The sequence below is a fragment of the Falco punctatus genome (assembly GCF_963210335.1).
Source record: "Falco punctatus genome assembly, contig: scaffold_29, whole genome shotgun sequence".
Lineage (NCBI taxonomy): Eukaryota > Metazoa > Chordata > Aves > Falconiformes > Falconidae > Falco > Falco punctatus.
The window spans coordinates 937,232-956,104 of record NW_027660164.1 but is presented as its reverse complement, the minus strand read 5'-3'; the positions used below and the strand labels follow the sequence as shown (position 1 = coordinate 956,104).

General features: G+C 49.2%; 1 protein-coding gene across 3 annotated transcripts in view; it reads left to right on the top strand.

Annotated features, from left to right (window-relative positions):
* The window catches only part of LOC308057735 (endoplasmic reticulum-Golgi intermediate compartment protein 3-like), a 255,789-nt gene that overhangs the window by 30,473 nt on the left and 206,443 nt on the right, over positions 1–18,873 (top strand). Inside the window, exon 5 of one of the 3 annotated variants that reach the window (XR_013925416.1) lies at positions 5,238–5,728. The exons of 1 other annotated variant lie outside the window; for it this stretch is intronic. The gene's annotated coding sequence lies outside the window, so the exon portion shown is untranslated. Of the gene's footprint in view, positions 1–5,237; positions 5,729–18,873 lie in introns of those variants that run through there. One more of the 3 variants, XR_013925417.1, reaches the window with a different exon arrangement.

Genomic DNA, 18,873 nt, shown 5'->3' with positions numbered 1-18,873 from the left:
TTTGTCCTGGAGGATGAAGAACATGTCTGCATATGATACTTCATCCCATTTTCCCTCTCTTCTGAGAAACAACATTAATCGCAGGAGAGTGTTATAATCTAACGTTCCTCCCTCCTGAGGCCATTTCGCATCACTCCAATTTATACAAAAGCCACCACTGATTACAATATTTAATCAATTTCCTTCTATTTTCGGTACCACCATGTCCTACGATATCACTCCAATGTTTTAATATACAACTCAAGGGCGATTTTTCACAGGGCTTACTCCTTCCATTTCCCATTTTACAATTTTAATTACTTTGTTTTTCTCCGGCCGCCTTAGCCACCCAAGGTCGGAAACGCGGATAGAGCTCCTTACTCGTATTGCACTCAAACGCGCGTCTCAAGCACTCTTGCACTCACACTCAGTCAAAATAATTAAGCTATACACGGAAAATCAAAATGCGCATCTCAATCACACCATTCACACTCTCCGGGCAGCCCGCAGTCACACAAGCAGTATGTTATACGGTACCGTGCACTTATGTACAACTTTTAGGAACACTGACAGTTCACAAAGTATGCATTTCAATGAACAATTGCCAAAAAACAAACAACAAACAAAAAACCACTTTTTTCCTGGTCTTAAGCAGAGTGTTAAGTTTTCCGCTATTTGCCACGAATTACCAGAATATTATTATTTTTCAACATACACTTCATAACTCCAAGTTTTGAACATGTAACAAGACAACACACAGAACAAACAAGACACAGAGCGCTATTTCAGTTGTTATATTCTAGGAATTCCCCAATTCTTAAGACAACCCAATGGAAGTTTTTAGCTTCCCCCTTTTTTCCTACGCAAAAGTTTCCCTTTTACTTTTGCTAAGAGGTCCCTCTTGTTCCTGTGAGATTCCGCCTTATTCCGTCCCGCCCCCCGCTTTCCGTCACGAGGCCTCCGGGCTTTTAGGAATGGCAGTAACCTCGGGTTTGCTCGATCTGCCCTCAAGATCGCTAGCGGCCACCCCTTGGTCAGCAAACCCCCTCCCAAGGTACCTTTCCTCCTGGGGACTACGCTGCGCGCCGGACGTCTCCGTGCGTCTCACCAGCCGCCCCGTTACTAAACATACCGTTTTATCCGCGGATCCAGGGGTTCTCTTCTGCTCCCGGGTGAACAGCTGAGAAGAGGAGGCTCCTCCGAGGAAATCTCCCAGGGCGCGCCTAGGAGCGTCCGCTCCGCAGCTGGTCCCCCAGCCGAGCAGAAGTCCTCCTGGCTGGCTCGCCAAAACTGACGTGCGGAATTAGACTCTATAACTCGAAAGTTATAAAGTAGGTATGTTTATTGCGCGCAGATGCACGGGGGATCGCTCCTCCACAAGCGTGCATACCCGAAGTGACGAACCATCCCACATTTATACAATGAAACAAATGAATATTCAATTAGCGCCTATACATATTTGTTACCTAAACCCCGCTTCGTATGTTAATTAGCTTATCAGTCCGTTTCCTGGAATGTGGTGGTCTTGCAGGTTTGTAGGTGATTCATGTTCTTGTGACCATCCAATCTTCTCCAGCAAGGAGACTTAGCACTCCCTTCCTCTAGATAGCATTTGAATGTCTCTCATCTTCTCTCATTCTCTTTTAAATAGCCCCTTTTGTTAGAGAAAGAAGGGCAGGCGTCTCCCCGTCTCCCCTTTGTTAGAGGAAGAAGGGCAGGCGTCTCCTCAAAAACTGTAGTTGTCTCCTCAGAGCTGTGTGCCTATGTGATCAGACACCGCACCCATGACTAGTCACCCTACCCACATTTCTGAGTAGACATATACAATCACAGTCGGTGTTAAGCGTCCCCATTTCACACTATTTCTCCATATCACCCCCAACTGCTGATTTCTCTAAGAAGTATTGCAAAGGGCAAGCGATTAACTGCCGGGGAGGGTAGTTAATCCCAGGTGTATCTTTCACGAGCTATCATTTGTAAAAGGAGTTCTCAGTGCTGGGGGGACCAGCCAGGAAAGAAAAAGTTTCCAAAGAGGGCTGGAAATTTCTGTCTTCTAGTCCTAGGGAAATGAAACTGAAGCCATCTTCTGGTGTGCAGCCCAGCAAGTTCCTGTGAGCCTGTCTGGGAGAAATTAGCACCTAGTTAAAAAGGTGGGAGCGGCAGCCAGGGAGGAGGGTTACAAGAAGGCATCTGCCTTGAGGCTGTGCTAAAGGGAAACTGTAGGTACTTGTTTCTCAGCAGTTCAGCTGAGGGCTGCCTCTAGGAAGAAGGTCCTGGTGCCAGGGCATAATTTCCATGCCCTGTTCTTTTTTTCTTTGGTGACAGAGGGTGCCGAGGGCTGAAGGCACCGGCTGGATGCTCAGTGCCCTTCCATTTCCCTCTGCAAGGGTTTTGGGTGGGTGAGAGAGGCAGGCAGCTGTGACCCGGCTGCAGATGTGCTGGGCACGTCAGCCCGCAGCAAATGTGGAGTCTGACACCTTGTGCCTCCTATGGGACAAGACCCTGCTGGTAAGCAGTTGCTGGAGAAAAGCTGGTGCATAATCAACTTCTACCTTAACTGTCCTGTGCAATATCATCTGCATCTGGGTTCTATCCGCAGAGCTGAGATGCTGTTTTCGCTGCCTTTCAGGACCGCTACAGGTGCGTGTTTTCAAGATCTGTTGGTCTAGCCAGCATGCTGTAAGGGTGCGGGTAACAAGGTTTGTCAGTAATGCTTCTTGTTCCTATCTTTGACCAGACTAACTTGGTATCATTTTCTACTAAGAAAGCTTATTCTGTGCGCTGCTCAAAATACTGGGCTGCTCAGGCATTAGAGAGAGGAGGGAGAAGCCTCTCCGTAGTATTCGCAGCACTGTTGAATGGGAGCTGATTGCTGGCCCTTGTGACTTTGTCTTTTCCCGAGGAAGTGTTGCTGGACTTGCCTGGTGGGTAGAAAAGCTGAGTCCCTGTGAGATCAAACAGCTTGCCTGGACCCTGGCAGAGCTGTAATTAGGTGAGTGCAAATTTGTCACCTTCAGTGTCATCCTTGGTCTGTCTTATGTGCTGCTTCTGGCATGGGGTGGGGGGGGGGTGGGGCAGGGGGGGAAGTACTTACTTTTTTCTGTCTATAGGACAGAGGAAGGGGTGGTGGCTTGGTTAAGGCAGCTGGGAAGGTTTCTTCTTTGTGGCCTGGTTGCCCTGGGAGTCCACATGCTGCTTTGTAAGGGAAGGTTGCAAGGATGTCTTCCACCTTGAAAGGCAGGATGGTGGATACACATACCTTCTCTTACGCTCCTGGTTATAGAACGTCACCTGGGTGTGCTGAAGCTTCCTAGAACACTTGAATACCTGAACTGCAGGCTGTGAGATTCCTGCAGGCCGTGCTGGGGCCCCCAGCTTGTGTGCTGGGACCTTGCTCCTGCGTTGGCTGGTGCCTGGAGGCAGAGACGTGCTGAAAAGGCTTTGGGCATCGCGGCTGTTTCAGCCAGCAACCCACTCCTCACTGCTTGCAGGAACCGGAGGGTTCCCAGGCACGGCACAGTCCTTGTGTGCTGTATTTCCCGATTGCAGGTTAATTCCTTCCTGACCGAAGGAGCCCTTATTTACCAAAATTTCATCTGCTCCTGCTGTTTATTGCCCCCTGAAATCCTCCTCCTCTCCTGCTGTCCTTGCTGTCCTTCCAAGAGCAGCCAGTTGTGTTCCTGCTGCGGTGAGGAGAGGGATGGAGTCAGGATGGGGTCAGCGGTTGGCAGCTGAACAGCTTCTTTTTGCGTTTCCATCTGTTCTTTCTCTTCCCTTTTAATGAGATCAGGTGCCAGAGTGCACTGGGAAGACTTTCCAGTGTGAGAGGAAGGCACACAGGGCGTACTGGGGTCTTTGCTTTTGTCCTTGGCAGAGAGGCTGCTCGCATCCAGCCTGCACCATCTCGAGCTGCTCCTATAACGCACGTGGTGACGGGGAACACGCTCTGCAGTGAGCCTGACAGCTCCGGCTTGAGGGGGTCTGTCCTGCAACTCTGAGCCTCGATTGAAACTTGGAGCTGCTTGTGCTGATGGCTGCAGAGGTGCAAACCTGCCTGTTCCTGGACCCACTGGGGCGCCTGTCTCTTGATTGTGTTGTCCTTCTCTTTTTTTGTGATGTGGCTACTGCCTTGTCTTCTGAAATGCCAGCTGTTTCAGATGATAGCAATGGCTTGACAGGTGCATTTTTTCAGGCCCCCGGTGCTCCCTACACAGACCTGTCAGCTTTTCTGATCGCCCCCTCTAATGAGTGGCTCCACTCCTTTGTGTTTTGGAGGGGCTTCCCCTCTGCTTTTGGGGCCATATGTTTATTACAGAGCTGGTCTCTGAGTAGGAAGGCTCTTCTCGAGGAGGATCTGCAGGGGCTGCTTTTGCTGCTGGCTCTTTGATTCATGAGAGCTCTTGGGACGTGTGAAGGGTGGGAAGAGGTTCAAAGGAAGAACCCGGGGAGCTCATTTCAGCAGTTCAGCTTCAACAGTCTCTATGTGGAAAATGAAAACCTGCCCTTGTGCTGCCACTGCCAAAATGTGGTGTGCTGGGAGTCAGCACGGAGACCTTGATCCCCTAGAAGCTGTAGAGTCTGACAGCGCCTCCGTGGCAGAGACCAGAGGCTCTTTTAAGGGATGCACTAGGTGCCCTGTTTAAAAATCAGAAAGCCCTGGCCCGGGTTCCAGCGCAGGGCAGCCTCTGCGTGGCTGCTCGTTAACAAAACTCTGTGTCTTTTTGGCAAAAGACTTTCCGCTACAAATGCAGTCAGATGTTTGTCTAAGCAAAAGGTAACCCAGCAGTCCCTTCCTGAGCAAACCGGCAATTGCTTTGGGATTTTGCTTGAGTTCAAAGTGTGCCTTTGTGGTTGTGTTGGGCCTGTGAAGGCAACTGCCCAGAGCAGGTGAGGCCACATCCAGCTTTGCTGTTATTTCCTTGGTGCCTGCTTCAGGTTAACTTCCTTGCACAGCAGCGGTGGCGCCTGCCGAGTGCCCCAGCACCTCTTAGCGCAGCCCTGTGTGCGGCAGGGAGCTGCGCCAGCTGGCCCGGCAGCAGCCAGGAGATGAGCTTGTCCCTTCAGCGCTTCACAAGTGACGAATAAAAGAAGCTACTCCTTTCACAGCACCGCTTCTGAGCACCCGATGGTGCTTTGTAGCCGCTGTGATGGCGCCAGGTGCTCCTGTGGGCTCGGGCTGAAACATGTGTCATGGGCTGGGATTGTCCCTTCCCTGTGTCCCACTGTGTTGTCTGATTTTTCCCTCTCGCTTGCTTGAGATCACAGAAGCAGATGCTGGTGTTTGAAAGCGCCTTGCAGGAGAGGTTAGGATCGGCTGGGGCTGTGGATGACCAGCTTGCTGTGAAGCCGAGGAGAGCAGTCCTACTGCAAATGGAACTGCCAAGTGGTGCCAGGAGCTGCAGATGCCAACCCAGCTGTTGTGGACTGGGTTAAGGCTGTGTGGGTTTTTTCTTGGCCTGGAGAAGTTGGAGGAAGGACAGTCTGTGGTGTTTAACGTGGTCTCTGGAGCCGACCATGGGAGGATCTTGCTGGGCCTTGGGTGCTTGGGTATTGCCATGGTTTTAAATGCACGTGATGCCAAGCAGTAGAGAGCTGCCATGTGCTTAGGCTCTGAAGGAGGTCGGGTATGTCGGGTGGAGGAGAGGAGGGGCTGGTGGTCCCCAGCCTGTGGTGCCCCGCAGTTTGGGGCGGGATGGGAGATGCCCTGGCAGGACCCTGCTAGCTGAGGAGAAGAGCTGGGTGTGAGGGAGGAGGGACTTGCCCCTGCTCTACATCTGTGACAGACCACTAAACCCTGCCTCTACAGCATGGTGGTACTGCAGCATGGTTCTGTCCTCGGTGTCGTGGGGGCTTAGATGGCTCTTAGCTGCCAGAGGCAACAGGAGGCCAAGAGAGCTGGGGTTAAGGCAGCGTCAGCCCCAGGAACAACTACTTGGCCGATCCTGTAACTGCATAGATATGGGTGTCCTTGACAGCTGTACCCTTTCTTGTCTAGGTTGAGATGTTGTGCCGATACCTTGCAGAGTCAGGTCTGAACCTCTATCTGGAATCTCTCCGTCCTTCTGTGGCACTGTCTTCTGGCAGTCGCAGCCTTGGATACTGCCTTGTTGACTTCCACGTCAGAGATTCCCCTTGAACTGTGATTAACTTCTTGAGGCTTGTAGATTTTCTTCTGCATGTACACAAAGACAGCTGTCTGAATTAAAGGGTGTCATAGTATTAAGGAAAAAGAAAAGCTAGGAGGCATCACACTTGTTAGGGCCAAAGATTTTGTTTTGTTTTAAAAAGCAATGGGAGGAGAACAACTTACTCTTCAAGTAACTGCACAGTTAATGTCTCAAAACCGCAGGCATTTGAAATGCTGTCTTGATTCAGAAAAGAAGTAGAGAAGCAGTTCAGAGTTTGGAAGTGAGATGTAAACTCAACAAAGTGAGAAAACGAAATGGGTTCCCAGCATGGGTATAAAAAGGGGGACAGCAAAGCCAGGGTTGTGCGTTCAGGTCTGTGCTACCAAAACCAAAATGAAATCGTTGTTCTCCCCTACAGTGTGGGACTGCATTGCTCAGAAGGTGGCAGGGGAAACACGGACAAAAGGAGCCACCTTGATTTTCCTTCTTTCTCATCAGGAAACAATTACGAAGCCTGTTCTGGCTCAAGACTGAGCTGCCTATTTGGGACTCCATCAGGTGTCAGTGGGTAAGTGATCTGACTGCAGTTATTTGTTAGAGGATGTTTTGATAGCATCTAAAATGATTGAGTGTTGCAGTCAGTCCTTTCTTGAACCGAGCGCTGGAGTTCTTCCTCCATGGGTTAAAATGGGGGTAGTGAAGGCTCCTTCTGCACCCCCTCGTATAAGCTGCCTGTGGCAGCACTTCCCCCCTCTCCCTGGATCCTCACTGCAGCTCTTTGCCTTTGCTGCAGCTCTGTGTCCTCTGCAAGACACCAGGCGTGTCCAGTTATTCTGTGGGTTTGATGGTGTGGGTGCAGCAATGATGACGGGAAAGGTGCTTCTGATGTGCCTGTTTCAGACCCTGCGCAGGGGTTTTGGTTTTGGTGTTCAGAAGCTGGAGAGTGCCTGTGCTGTCAGGGTTGACCTCGGAGCCCGCAGCAGGGCTTCTGGGGGGTGCTGGCTGATGGTGCTCTGTGTCCTTCTAACGCTGCAGCAAAGGAGAGGTTAATAATGCAAGGTGCCTGCTCTTGCCCCTGGCTGTAGGCTCCTTTGTTTCTGCAGGAGGAGAAGAGCTATGTAAACAGTGTTTCCCCGGGGCTGGGGGGAAGGATTTTCAGCCTGGGCGGAGCAGCTCCCTGCATGAAGGAAGTTCTCTGTGCCTCTAAAAGAGAGCAGGGCCACCAGCCTGGTTTGGTCAGACCCTGCTAGGAGGGAGCAGGGTGGCTCGCTTGTGTGCTGCGCTGTGCACGAGTGTGATCCCCTGTCTGCTTCCTTGGGACCAGCTGCAGCCTGTGCTGCTGGGCATGTGTCTGAGTCAGGAGCGCAGGCAGCCAGCTGGGAGCCAAGTGTGAATCGGGAGGGATGGCTCCCAGCTGAACTGAGTGGTGGCAGCTGGATGCTGTGAAGGAGAGCAGAGGTGAGCTGCTGGGGCAGGGGGGGTGTTGGCAGGGGAGGAGGGGCTTGGTCCCTGCGGGAGCAGAGCTGGCCGTGTAGGACCCCAGGAACAGAACGGAGAGGGGGCAGTGATACAAACCCTGTACCCCCAAGTCCATGGTCGTGAGCATGGATGGTGCTGTGATTTTCAGCCTCTGGGCTCTTTCTGAAAGTGTGCGTCTCCCCCAGGGGAGGTGGCTAGGGCCTGTCCCGGGGAAGAAGCCTGGAAGAGACTCGGTTGTCCTTCCCCTTCCCTGTCTCGGCTCCGCCTGTGTGTCTGGGCGTCCAGCTCTGTGACAGGGGTGGTCTGCCTTACATTTCCATCTCCAGCATGGCGAAGCCCAGAACTGGGTCAGAAAGCGGTGGCTGCAGTCTGCTACATCCTGCAGGGCATCCTGAACCATGTGTGTAGGCTTGCCAAGTGTGGGCACCCATACCAACTGTAACTTCAGGTCTGTGGCTGCTCGAAAATGGCAGCTTGGCAGGGCTGTCGGCTGTCTGTAGCCATCAGGAGCCATGGCTCTGGTGAAAAAGCTGCAAGACAAGCTGGCTGTGGCCTCCCTCTTGTCGTCTGCCAGCAGGCTGGCTGACAGCACACACCAGCCGTGCCATCTCCCCAGCCTGCTCTCTGGGAATGCAGTGTATTCCTATCCCTCAAAGTCCCTGTGAGCTAGAAAAAAAGAATAGTCTGCACTGTTCACCTTCCCTGCCATCAGAAATGAAGCAGCTTTGGCAGAACGTGCGTGTTTTGCAAAATGCTGGAGCCCCCCAAGGGCTTTGCGTGCAAAACGCGAGCGAATCAAATCAAGCTGCTTTTTGCAGAGAGCGTGGGTCCCCTTCTGCTGGATCACCAGGGTCTCTGCAGCTCCCCTTGCACAGGGCTGCATCAGCTCTTTCCTGCTGCCTGCCAGGGTTTTTGTCTGGGTGTTTAAAGGCCCTGGCAAAGGGAGTTTGCCTCCCGTGGGGTGGGAGCGGGTTGTGCAAGGGGGACCCACGCTCCCCCTCCAGTGATAGGCACTGCAGGGAGGCTGAAGAGCCCGTCTGAGCTGGGGCCCTCTGGGTGCTGTGCTTCTCTAGCCTGGGTGGCTGAAAGTAGCTCCTGCAGACCATCTTGGCGTGCTCTTGCCGAGCGATGACCTCTTCAGTGCTGTAATTTGGGATTTCCACAGCGACAAGCTGTGCTGCTGTGTGTGCGCTGGTGTAGTTGCCCTCCAGTTGATGGGCGTGGGTATGTCCAGCCCGGGGTCTGGCAACAGCAGATAGAGATTTGCCTCCATTACATGTGAGAGTTGGGATGTGGGGAGAGGAGCAAAGGAGAAAAAGGCTTTGAAGTCAAGGTGTATGCATTAAAAAAACAAACAAACAAAAAGCCCCCCAAACCTGAGCATGTTTCTCTCTGTCCAGCATGCTTGAACTCCCCTGTCCCAGGCTTCTCTTGTACTGTGAACTCTGTTTTACTTCAGGTTGAACCTGTCTAAGATAAAAAATAAACTGGCTAAACTTTGTGCAGAAATCTCTAAGATCCCGATGGGTCTTAACCTATATGAGAAAACAGAGTGAAGTAACCCTATTGCAATGTCCATGGGGTAAAATGGGGGTGAGCAAGCTGACCTGTGATCAGAGGCTGACGAAGGAAGGCGCTGGCTGGGAAGAATGGTGGGTCCTGCCTTCCCTGCTTCCCTGCCCTGCGTTTGCCTCTGCCAGGTAGTGACTGGCTCATCTCGGTGGCAGTGTAGGGAGCACAGGCTAAAAGTGAAGTGGCCCACGGGTAGCATGTAACTCTGAGATCAAAGTCCGGAGGGAGGAGGGTGAGCCCTGGCTGTGCTCGTGCTGAAGGCACCGGAGGGTGATGTGCTGCACATCGGGGTGCCTTTTTATTGCATGCCTTTGTGTTTTGTTGCTCAGTCCTTGGAAAAGACTGTGCTGAGGATCAGACGTGGCCCCGTGTCCCTTTCCTGTACCAGGCTGAGCCTTGCCCGAAGGGCTGCAGTTACCCAGGATTGCAATGCTCGTGTTCCCAGGTGCAGTGCGATAATGGCTGTGGGCCTTCTGAGGTCCAGTTATTTGGGCAGAAGCCTTTTTGAGAAGGAAGTATGGGGAAGATTAATATACAACACAAATTCTTTTTGGATGATTATTTCACACTCTGCGATCCCATGGCATATGCCCAAGGCTCAGGCTTTGAGGTGTCCTGCTTGGCTTCTTGATGAAATACCAGCGATGCTTCCTATGAAGTGGGAATAAGTCTCCAGCTGTCTGATTTGGAAGTGCTCTCGTTTGCCATCTTATGCAGCTTCATGTTTCCACTGTGGTCTCACCAGCCAAAGAAGCAGTCCTGTCCTCCTAGCTGGAGGAGCCTCTGCGTCCTTGAAAGGAACGTGAGGGATTCAAACAACACTCAGCAAGCACTGACCTCCCTCGAGCCCTGTGTCAGGCCCTGCACAAGGGCAGGGCAGAGGCGCCCAGGTGAAGTGCGTCTGTCTGAACGGACCACCGGTGTGCCTGGTGCCCGAGCTCCTCAGCAAGGGCGTAAGGGCACCTGTGGGCTCTGTCAAGAGTTGAGAGCTGTGTGTGATGCTGTGCTTAGCAGGGTTTGCTGGCTGCGGTGCTTCCCCGAGAAGGACAGGTCAGTTGTGCTGGTTTGTGCCCGGGTGTGAGCCTGCGCCGAGAGCCCTGCCGCAGGCAGGCTGCGAGGGGCGCGGTGGCAGCGCAGCGGGTGAGCTGCTTGAGCTGGGGTCCAAGTTATCCCAAAGTGAGCAGGCCAGAAGAGCAGCTGGTCCCTTCTGAGGGCAGTGCTGGCACCTCTGTGGGTTGTGTGGCTTGATTTTTAGGCTCTGTTGTCATAGTGGGTGTTTACAGATGGCGTGTGGCTCTTTGAGTCTGGAGTGCTGGCTTGCTTTCTTAGCCCCAGGGGAAACCCTGTGGGTCCTGCCATGAATTTCTCTAAGGGCTGCCGTGTTTTGGGCTGAGACGGGCAGGGCTGTGGCTGTGCTGAAGCTGGGAGGCTGTGTTGGAGGCAGTGTGGCTGCATGCTTGCTGTGGGCGTTGCACGCGTTCCCTGAGCTGCTGTTGGTGCTTGGAGAGCAGGCTGTGCTAGCCAGGCACCTGCAGCGCCTGTGCCCAGCAAGTGCAGGGAAGCGCGGCTGGTTCCAGGTGCCCTGGGGCAGGGGTAAGTGGGAGCTCCCTGCTGAAGCCGTGAGCTTGTGTGGTAGCTGGGCACAGCTGGGCTCCTGTTTGTGGGTCCCCCTGGGCTGGCAGAGGCTGGGTGGGAGCCGGCTGGGTGCTGAGCATCCCTGCAGCCCTCTGCTGTGCCTCTCCGCGTCCCGGCCGTTGCCACGGTGGCATCGGCCACTGTCTGGGCCGTTGCCACGGTGGCATCGGCCACTGTCCCGGCCGTTGCCACGGTGGCATCGGCCACTGTCCCTGCATTAGCCACTGTCCCCGTTGAAGTGGCAGCCAGGACAAGGGGCTGGCTGTCAGCACCAACCGGCAGTGCGCGGAGCGTGCGGAGTGCGCGGGTGTCCCTGCGGCCCCGCCGGTGAGGTGGCGGGTGGCTTTCGGTGCCGGGGCCACCTGCGGGTGGGAGGGCTTGGGAGCGGGGCTGGGGGCAGCTCGGAGCGGGGGACGCAGAGGCAGGGCTGTGCCTGGGCCGGGGTGACACGGCTCCTGCCAAACGCCTCCCGGCAGGAGGTTGTGCCCGTCTTCCGGCGGGGTCTGTGTCCCTGCAAGGAAGCTGCTTGTTGGGGGGAGGGTTTGGGGGATGTGGCTGCCTGTGTGTGTGTGTGGGGGGGGGGGGGGCTCCTGAGGCACCTGGAGGCTGCAGACATCCCTTGCCAGGCACCGGCAGTTGGAGCCCCTTCTCCTCCCCTCCCGAGCCGGACGGGGAGCGAGCTTTGCTCCCCCAAAGAAAACTTGGTTCTTCCTTGCTTCCCATTCCCACGGGGTGTCGATGTGCCTGCATCCGGACTGGGTTAACCATGGAGGGGATGGAAGCTGCCTGCTTAGCTGCTGCTGCTCTCGCCCTCCTCATCTTGCTTTCTCCCTGTGTTGCCCCGTCTGTAAATGAGGGGTGAGATGAGTTATTCTTGCTCTGTCTACAAAATGCTGTGAAGGCTCGCGATGAAAAATCAGACAGATGGCCCAGGTAGAAGTGACTGCAAAGCTCACTGCTTTCCTTGCATTTTGAATCCATAGGTGACTTTCTGAGAAAAAGCAATTTGTGTATACATCTAGAGAAAATGCAGAGGCTAGAGTGCTCCAGGAGGGAGCAGATGATTCTTAACAGGCTGTCCAGCCTCACCCCTTCACTGAAGGATGAGCAGTAACTTGGTGGTGAAGCCAAAGCTTCCTCTGTAACACCTTGGGGTTGCAGCCAGTGCTGTAGTATTACAGCAGCAAGCCAGGAAATGCAGAATATTTACTCTTCTGGCAGCCAGTAATGTGTGTGTGTGTGTGCTGGAGAAGCAGGCAGAAGGCTGGAGCCAGCCCAGGCCGGCTTGGGGGGTTGTGTTTCTGCTTTTGGTTGTTTCCCTGCCTCCACTCTGGTGTCTTCAAACTGGGTTAACGTTTATGCTCTGCCAGAGGTAGAAGCTCCTGTGTGACAACTGGGCGTGAATATACGTAACTTTTCACTGAGGAAGTTTTGAAGACTGAGATTCTAACACTTTGGGTTGGATTAAGGCTCGTAGGAGCATTTTGGACAACTCGGCTGATGCCCGAGCTCTGAGGGCCCTGGCAGGTGAAGGCAGCTGGTGGGTACGTGAACACCATGCAGCCTGTGCTGTGCGCTGTGAGTCGATGGTGCAGAAACTAAGAGATGGTGCAGAAACAAGGGGAGTGAGTGGTGTTTAGGGCTGCTGGCAGTGTCCCTTGTTCCATCTTGGTGTGCACTTAAAGGGTGGATTAACAAATTCTTGCAGATCAGCAGAATGGAGGTTACTGGTCTTATGCTTTTTCACGCTGCCCAGGGAAGAGTCCCTGTTCCTGGAAGTATTGAAAAGGCACATAGACGTGGTGCTTAGGGACATGGTTTAGTGGTGGACTTGGCAATGTTAGGTTTATGGTTGGGCTCAATCCGAAGGGTCTTTTCCAACCTAAATGATTCTATGAAATGCGGTCCGGGTGCCAGAAAAAGAGTAAATAAAGAGGGAGTTGCAAATCTGCAAAGCTAGGGTAGCCGAGATCAAATGCTGGGTGAGGCAGCCTGGAAAGGGACAATAGTACTGTAAATACTTCAGGCAAGAACCAGAGTTACTGTAAATGATAGTCCGTGAGGCTAGGGATCTCCAGCAGACCCTTGGAAGTGAGCTTGGTTGCTCTCACTGTCAGCTGGCAGCTGAAGTTTATTGAAAGAAATAACAGGAAGGTATAACATGAGGCTCCTCTTAATTATCTCGGCTATGGCAGAGCTTTTGTAATAAATTGCAGGATGGCAGAATCAAAGTGATAAATTAGAGGTGGACTGGAATATAAAGGTGACAGGTGAGGCTTCCTGCATAGCAAGGCTTGATTTAGAAAGCACTCAACCACTTAGCAGCGGGCTGGAGGGGCAAAAGAGTAGTCTTGGAAAATCTGCTTCTCCTTTCCTGGCTTCCTTGAGATGCTGTTGATATGGTAATTATAGGTAAGCAGGTGATTTCTAAGCAAGAAATGTGATGATGCTACTGAAGCCTGACCAGGGCAAGATGGTTTAACTGAACAAAATCGTTCAATAGCATCCTGATTCTCACTTTTAACGGATCTCCTTGTCTTGCTCTTCCAGCAAAGTGTAATAGAAAAGCAAATTAAGCAGTTGCTCCAGAGAGAGATGGTTTATCTTTGCGGAAGGAAGAAGAGGATTTATTGTGTAGGCCAAAGCAAGACTGAGCCACCAGTCTGTGCTCCTACCAGAAAAGCTGGGCGTAGTGTGTTGTAGCGCAGTGTGCGGGTCCATCCCCAGCCTCTGCCTGGAGAGCAATCGGCTGGTGTCAGACCGGCTCAGAGGCTGGTGCTGCTGCTGCAGCACGAGTGACGTGGGGTCCTTCGGAACAGGAGCACTGGCACATGGCATGGTGACAGCTGCAGGATCTGTATGGACAGAGCTGTGCCTTTCCGTCAAACTGCCTTTTTTCTCCTAGTGGGCATTAAGGATTTTGCTGTTTGTTCTTAATTTCCTGTCTTGTTTGAGCACAGTATCATCAGAGAGCGGTTCAGTTTCATTTATAGAGGGAAGCTGTTGGACATGCACACAAAGGGATTTGGATGCTTTAGGGCCATATCAAAGTGTTCCTCAGCACAGCTTTTGGCAAGCTCACGGGTGCTGAAGGGCCACTCTGTGCCTGCATTGGTTGAGCTTTCTGACTTTTCAAGACATGAAGCCCTGCCTTGTGCCTGCAGATACTTTGGCTGTACGGCCCTAGCCCGTATCGTGAGCCAGGCAGTGTTCAGAGGTTAATACTGCTGCCCTAAGGAGAAGAGGTGCTTTTATTTATCCTTAATGTAGCTCATGGCCAAAACACTTGCCTGGGAGCAGGATGATCCTGTGCAGACCCTTCTTTTCTGCCTAACCTGACTCAAGGACTCTCTGTAGTAGCTGTGAGCCCACATCATGAAACAGATCCTTTTCTGTCACCTTGAAGATTGTCCTGATCTTTTTAATTTTTTTCTCCAGAGGCTCCTTATGTGCCGCACATGAGTCATTAGCTAAAAGACTTTGTAACCCAGGGAGCAGAGCCCCCCCAGCCAAGGGTTTTCCTTAGCTCTCAAGCATCCTAGCTGCTAGCCTGCAGATCAAGCTTTTTCTCACTTGCTTTCTGGAGGCAGCATTGCTAGGAGACGTGGAGGTGATCTTGTTACCGAAATCCCGGAATGAAGAACTTATCGACACCAATGTGATGTAGATAAGCAGACACTTTTTTGTTAACGGCCGGGTGCGTGAGTGAGTCCTCTCACGATCAACGCACACCAGGTCCCAAAATCAGATTCCATATAGAGAACTTATTCATACATATTCATTAATTATTCATGCATAATCATAACGTTTCCCGTAGATCATTAACATACTCTCCTCCTATATCCGATTCTGCGCAGTAAAGCTTAGAAAGGTCTAGAAATGGATCTGGGGTACGATTTGGGTAGGTGGTATGTGAGTCGGTGGTCGCGATCTCCCCCTGCCGGAATTACCTTTTACTAAAGTTCGCGGTTTCTTGGCAGGCACCTACAAGCTGTTCCGTTCGACAATCCCCAGTTCCCATTCATCTCATATTCTGACATTTCAATACACCTCTGCGTACAGAAGACTGGTTAAATACAAAGGAACCTTTCAACCCTAGAGTTATTACCTAAGTTTTAAGAATGGTTCCAGCCCCTTCTTCTAGCCTTGGTACAGGACGTACAGAAGATCTCATAACAACTTTTACTGTGCAGCTATAAGTTTCTTATAAGATTTTTTTCTTATCCTTCTATATTTTAATTTTATGAAATGATTTTATAAAATCAATTAATCAAATAAAGTCAATCAATCTTAACTTATTAACAAATCGATAACATTTCCCCCCTTTGAAAGTGTTGAAAATCATTATTTCAATACTTTCACGTTATTCATATATCTCTTGTTTCAACATATTTTGGTAATGGATCATGTCTTGGTGAAATAGTTGGTACTTCTCTCATAATCATACGGTTCACTGCAATTCTATTGGTAAACTCTTTCTTGAAACATGCATATACTCGCATGCTCATCAAAAAGACAACTAGTAACAGAAACAAAGTCTTAATTATAGATTGTATCCAAGAGCTCAAATTCCATCCCAGTTTGTTAAAAATTTTCCCAAGCCAATCTTCTGACATATCCTTTTGAATTGTTTCAGTTTCTTTTTCAATTTTTCCCAATAGGTCTAGATCATGTTCCACATCCTGAGTGACATTTGGAATGTGGATACAACAGTGGTCCAATTTATCCTTGAGATACCCACACACTCCATGTTCTTTAAGTAGGAGCATATCTAGTGCCATTCTATTTTGCAAAGTCATTCTGGAAGTTGCCTGTAATTGTATATTCAATTCCTTAAACCCTTTTTTGGTAACGTTTGCTAATTTTTCCACTTGACCAGTTAAATGATAGAGCCATACTCTGTTTCTATATGAAGCTATAGGATTTAAAAGTGATGCCAGTGCCCAGCCAATTTTCACTCCTGTAGATGGTTCATTCCAAATATCATCATTTATCCCAGATCTCTTTATTCGTTTCAATTCTAAATTCTCTAGAGATCCTTTAAATGGTGATTTCTTCCAAATTGGACACAATGTTGGCATGCCTAAAGTGATTTGTTTCACCTTACCATCTAATGGTAAGTGTGTTGTCCAGGTTCCATCACTTAATGCCCAAACTAAATGTCCTGGACTTCGAATAGTAGATTTTCTACAACTAAACAAAGTTCCTCTTCTGACTGTAAGAGTGCTGGTTAAATTGAGAGTATTCTTAAGACCTCGACAAAAACAACCATATTTCAAAGCAGCAGCCAACGGAGGAATTCTTTGGATTACTAAGTCTGCATTACTACAATCATACACTTTTTCACATTTCCACCATGGCACTATTTTATTTTCCTTCTCTCCCAATGTAGTTGACCTATCGTCAACCCAGGGTAATACTGAAAAAACCTTTCCATCCCAGGTAAAACACCAAGAAGTTCTTGCCATATACTGAAAATGGGAAAATATGGACATAGACCATATAGAGTCCCACTGGTCTACTAATTGGGGTGCTTTGGCCAGTTTTGTTACACTTCCATTCCATGACACTTTTGCTCACGTTGATTTTAAATTGTTCATCATGAGAACACCATCCCACAGTCTTAAATCTCCCTATTTTGGTAAAAACATGATTTAACAATTTTTCACAATCCGCCAGACTACCTGGAGTTTTCCACTGTTTTCTAATGACTTTCACTTGCTCGTACCATTGAGTCACTGGCCTTTGTTCACAATAGTTGGTTTCATTTTTATGTTCCAGGTTAGTCAAATTCATAGTTAAAATTCCCCATGGAATAGATTCACCTACTGCCCTTGGTATTGGCAAACAAGCAGTGATCTGCGTGACATTTTGTAAATTGGCAAATTCTTTAATCAATCCTACCATCAAATTTTCCTCAGCCATTTGTTTGGGAATTTCAATCACTTGTTCTGTTTCTACTTGTCTTTTGTTCCTGTCCACCAAGCTGGCCCATGATCCTACCAACACTATTGACCAAAATAAAATCCAATATAAAAAATTAGACATGTTTCAGTGTCAATTTTAAAGTCTCTGGGTCACAATTGACAATCTTCCATGGAGTAGGTGCTTTCTTCACTTGAGTATAATGTATCCAAGCATCTGATTCTGCTATCTTGATAGCTATAAAAGTGGTTAACAGTATCTGGAAAGGTCCTCTCCAGCGCTCCTGCAAAGGTTTGGAGGCCCAGGTCTTCACATAGACATAGTCTCCTGGTTGGAAATCATGCACGGAATTTTCCACGGGTAAAGGTCTATTCCAAATTACTACACTCCAAATCACAGCCAAAGTTTTCCTTAGAAAAAGCAAATAGTTATACACATCTTGTTTTCCTTTTACATGTATGTTTAGATTTGGTTCTGGAGACTCGTATGGTTTTCCATATAATAATTCATAAGGACTGACTGAGGTTCCACTCTTTGGCTGTACCCTGATTCATAATAATGCCAATGAAAGTGCCTGAGGCCACTTTAGACTGGTTTCTTGACAAATTTTACTTATTTGTCGTTTCAAAGTTTGATTCATCCTCTCCACTTTTCCACTAAATTGTGGTCTCCAAGATGCATGCAAATCCCAATTAATACCCAATACTTTGCTAACACTTTGGACTACTTCAGCCACAAAGTGTGGACCTCTGTCAGAGGAAATTCCAATAGGAACTCCAAATCTCGGAATTATTTCTTGTAATAACCACTTCACAACCTCTTTTTGCTTGTGTGGTGCGACAGGGAAGGGCTTCTGGCCATCCTGTACAAGTATCAACCCTTACCAGGATGTACCGGTACCCATTTTGTCTAGGTAACTCTGAAAAATCTACTTGCCAATAATCTCCAGGTTCTGTACCAGATTTCAGTCTACCCATTTGAACCTTTTTCTTAATCACTGGATTATTTTTCAAACATACTTCACAATGCAGTTGCCATTTTAGCTATTCGTAACATCTTAACTGATATTACTTGCTTTCGTAAAGATGTTACTAAGGCTTCTGCCCCCCAGTGACATTCTTGATGTCTCGTTTGAATTATCTCTCTCATTAAAAGAGGTGGAATTACTACCTCTCCATTAGGAGTTATCCACCATCCAGCTACGTTTTTCTTAGCATTTAATAACCGACCCAATTTGTCATCTTCCTCTGAATATCTCGGTTTTTCCCTAGGAAGGGTTACTGTTTTAGAAGGAATTATTGCCATTTGCAATGCTTGTTTCTTTGCTCCTTTTTTTTTTTTTCTTTTTTGCGCTGTTCTATCAGCTAAATTATTCCCAGCTATTATTTTTGTATTCCCAATGTGATGTGCCTTACAGTGCATGATTGCTACTTGATCTGGCTTTTGACGTACAGAAGATCTCATAACAACTTTTACTGTGCAGCTATAAGTTTCTTATAAGATTTTTTTTCTTATCCTTCTATATTTTAATTTTATGAAATGATTTTATAAAATCAATTAATCAATCAAATAAAGTCAATCAATCTTATCTTATTAACAAATCGATAAAAATCTTGTCTGGGCTGACGAGCAGGGCTGAGGAATGGATTTGGCCCTCTCCATCACCCTGGGAGGGCGGAAAGGTTTGGGCTGGAAAACCAGAGGAGTTCAATGGCAGGGACGCAGCTGAGTGTGGGAGCAGGGTGGTTGGGTTTGAGAGCAGGCTGAGATGCCAGCATTGCATGCTGAGGTGCTTGCAGGCTTTGCACAGGTTCCATGTGGCTTCTGCCATGCAGCTCCATGAAGGCACTTTGCAGCTAGCGGTTTCCCTTGCTAAGCACCTGCGGCTGCTTTGTCAAGTCCTCTTGTTATCGATTTGTTAATAAGTTAAGATTGATTGACTTTATTTGATTGATTAATTGATTTTATAAAATCATTTTATAAAATTGAAAAATAGAAGGATAAGAAATATTTTTAATGAAACTTATAGCTGCACAGTAAAAGTTGTTATGAGATCTTCTGTACGTCCTGTACCAAGGCTAGAAGAAGGGGCTGGAACCATTGTTAAAACTTAGGTAATAACTCTAGGGTTGAAAGGTTCCTTTGTATTTAACCA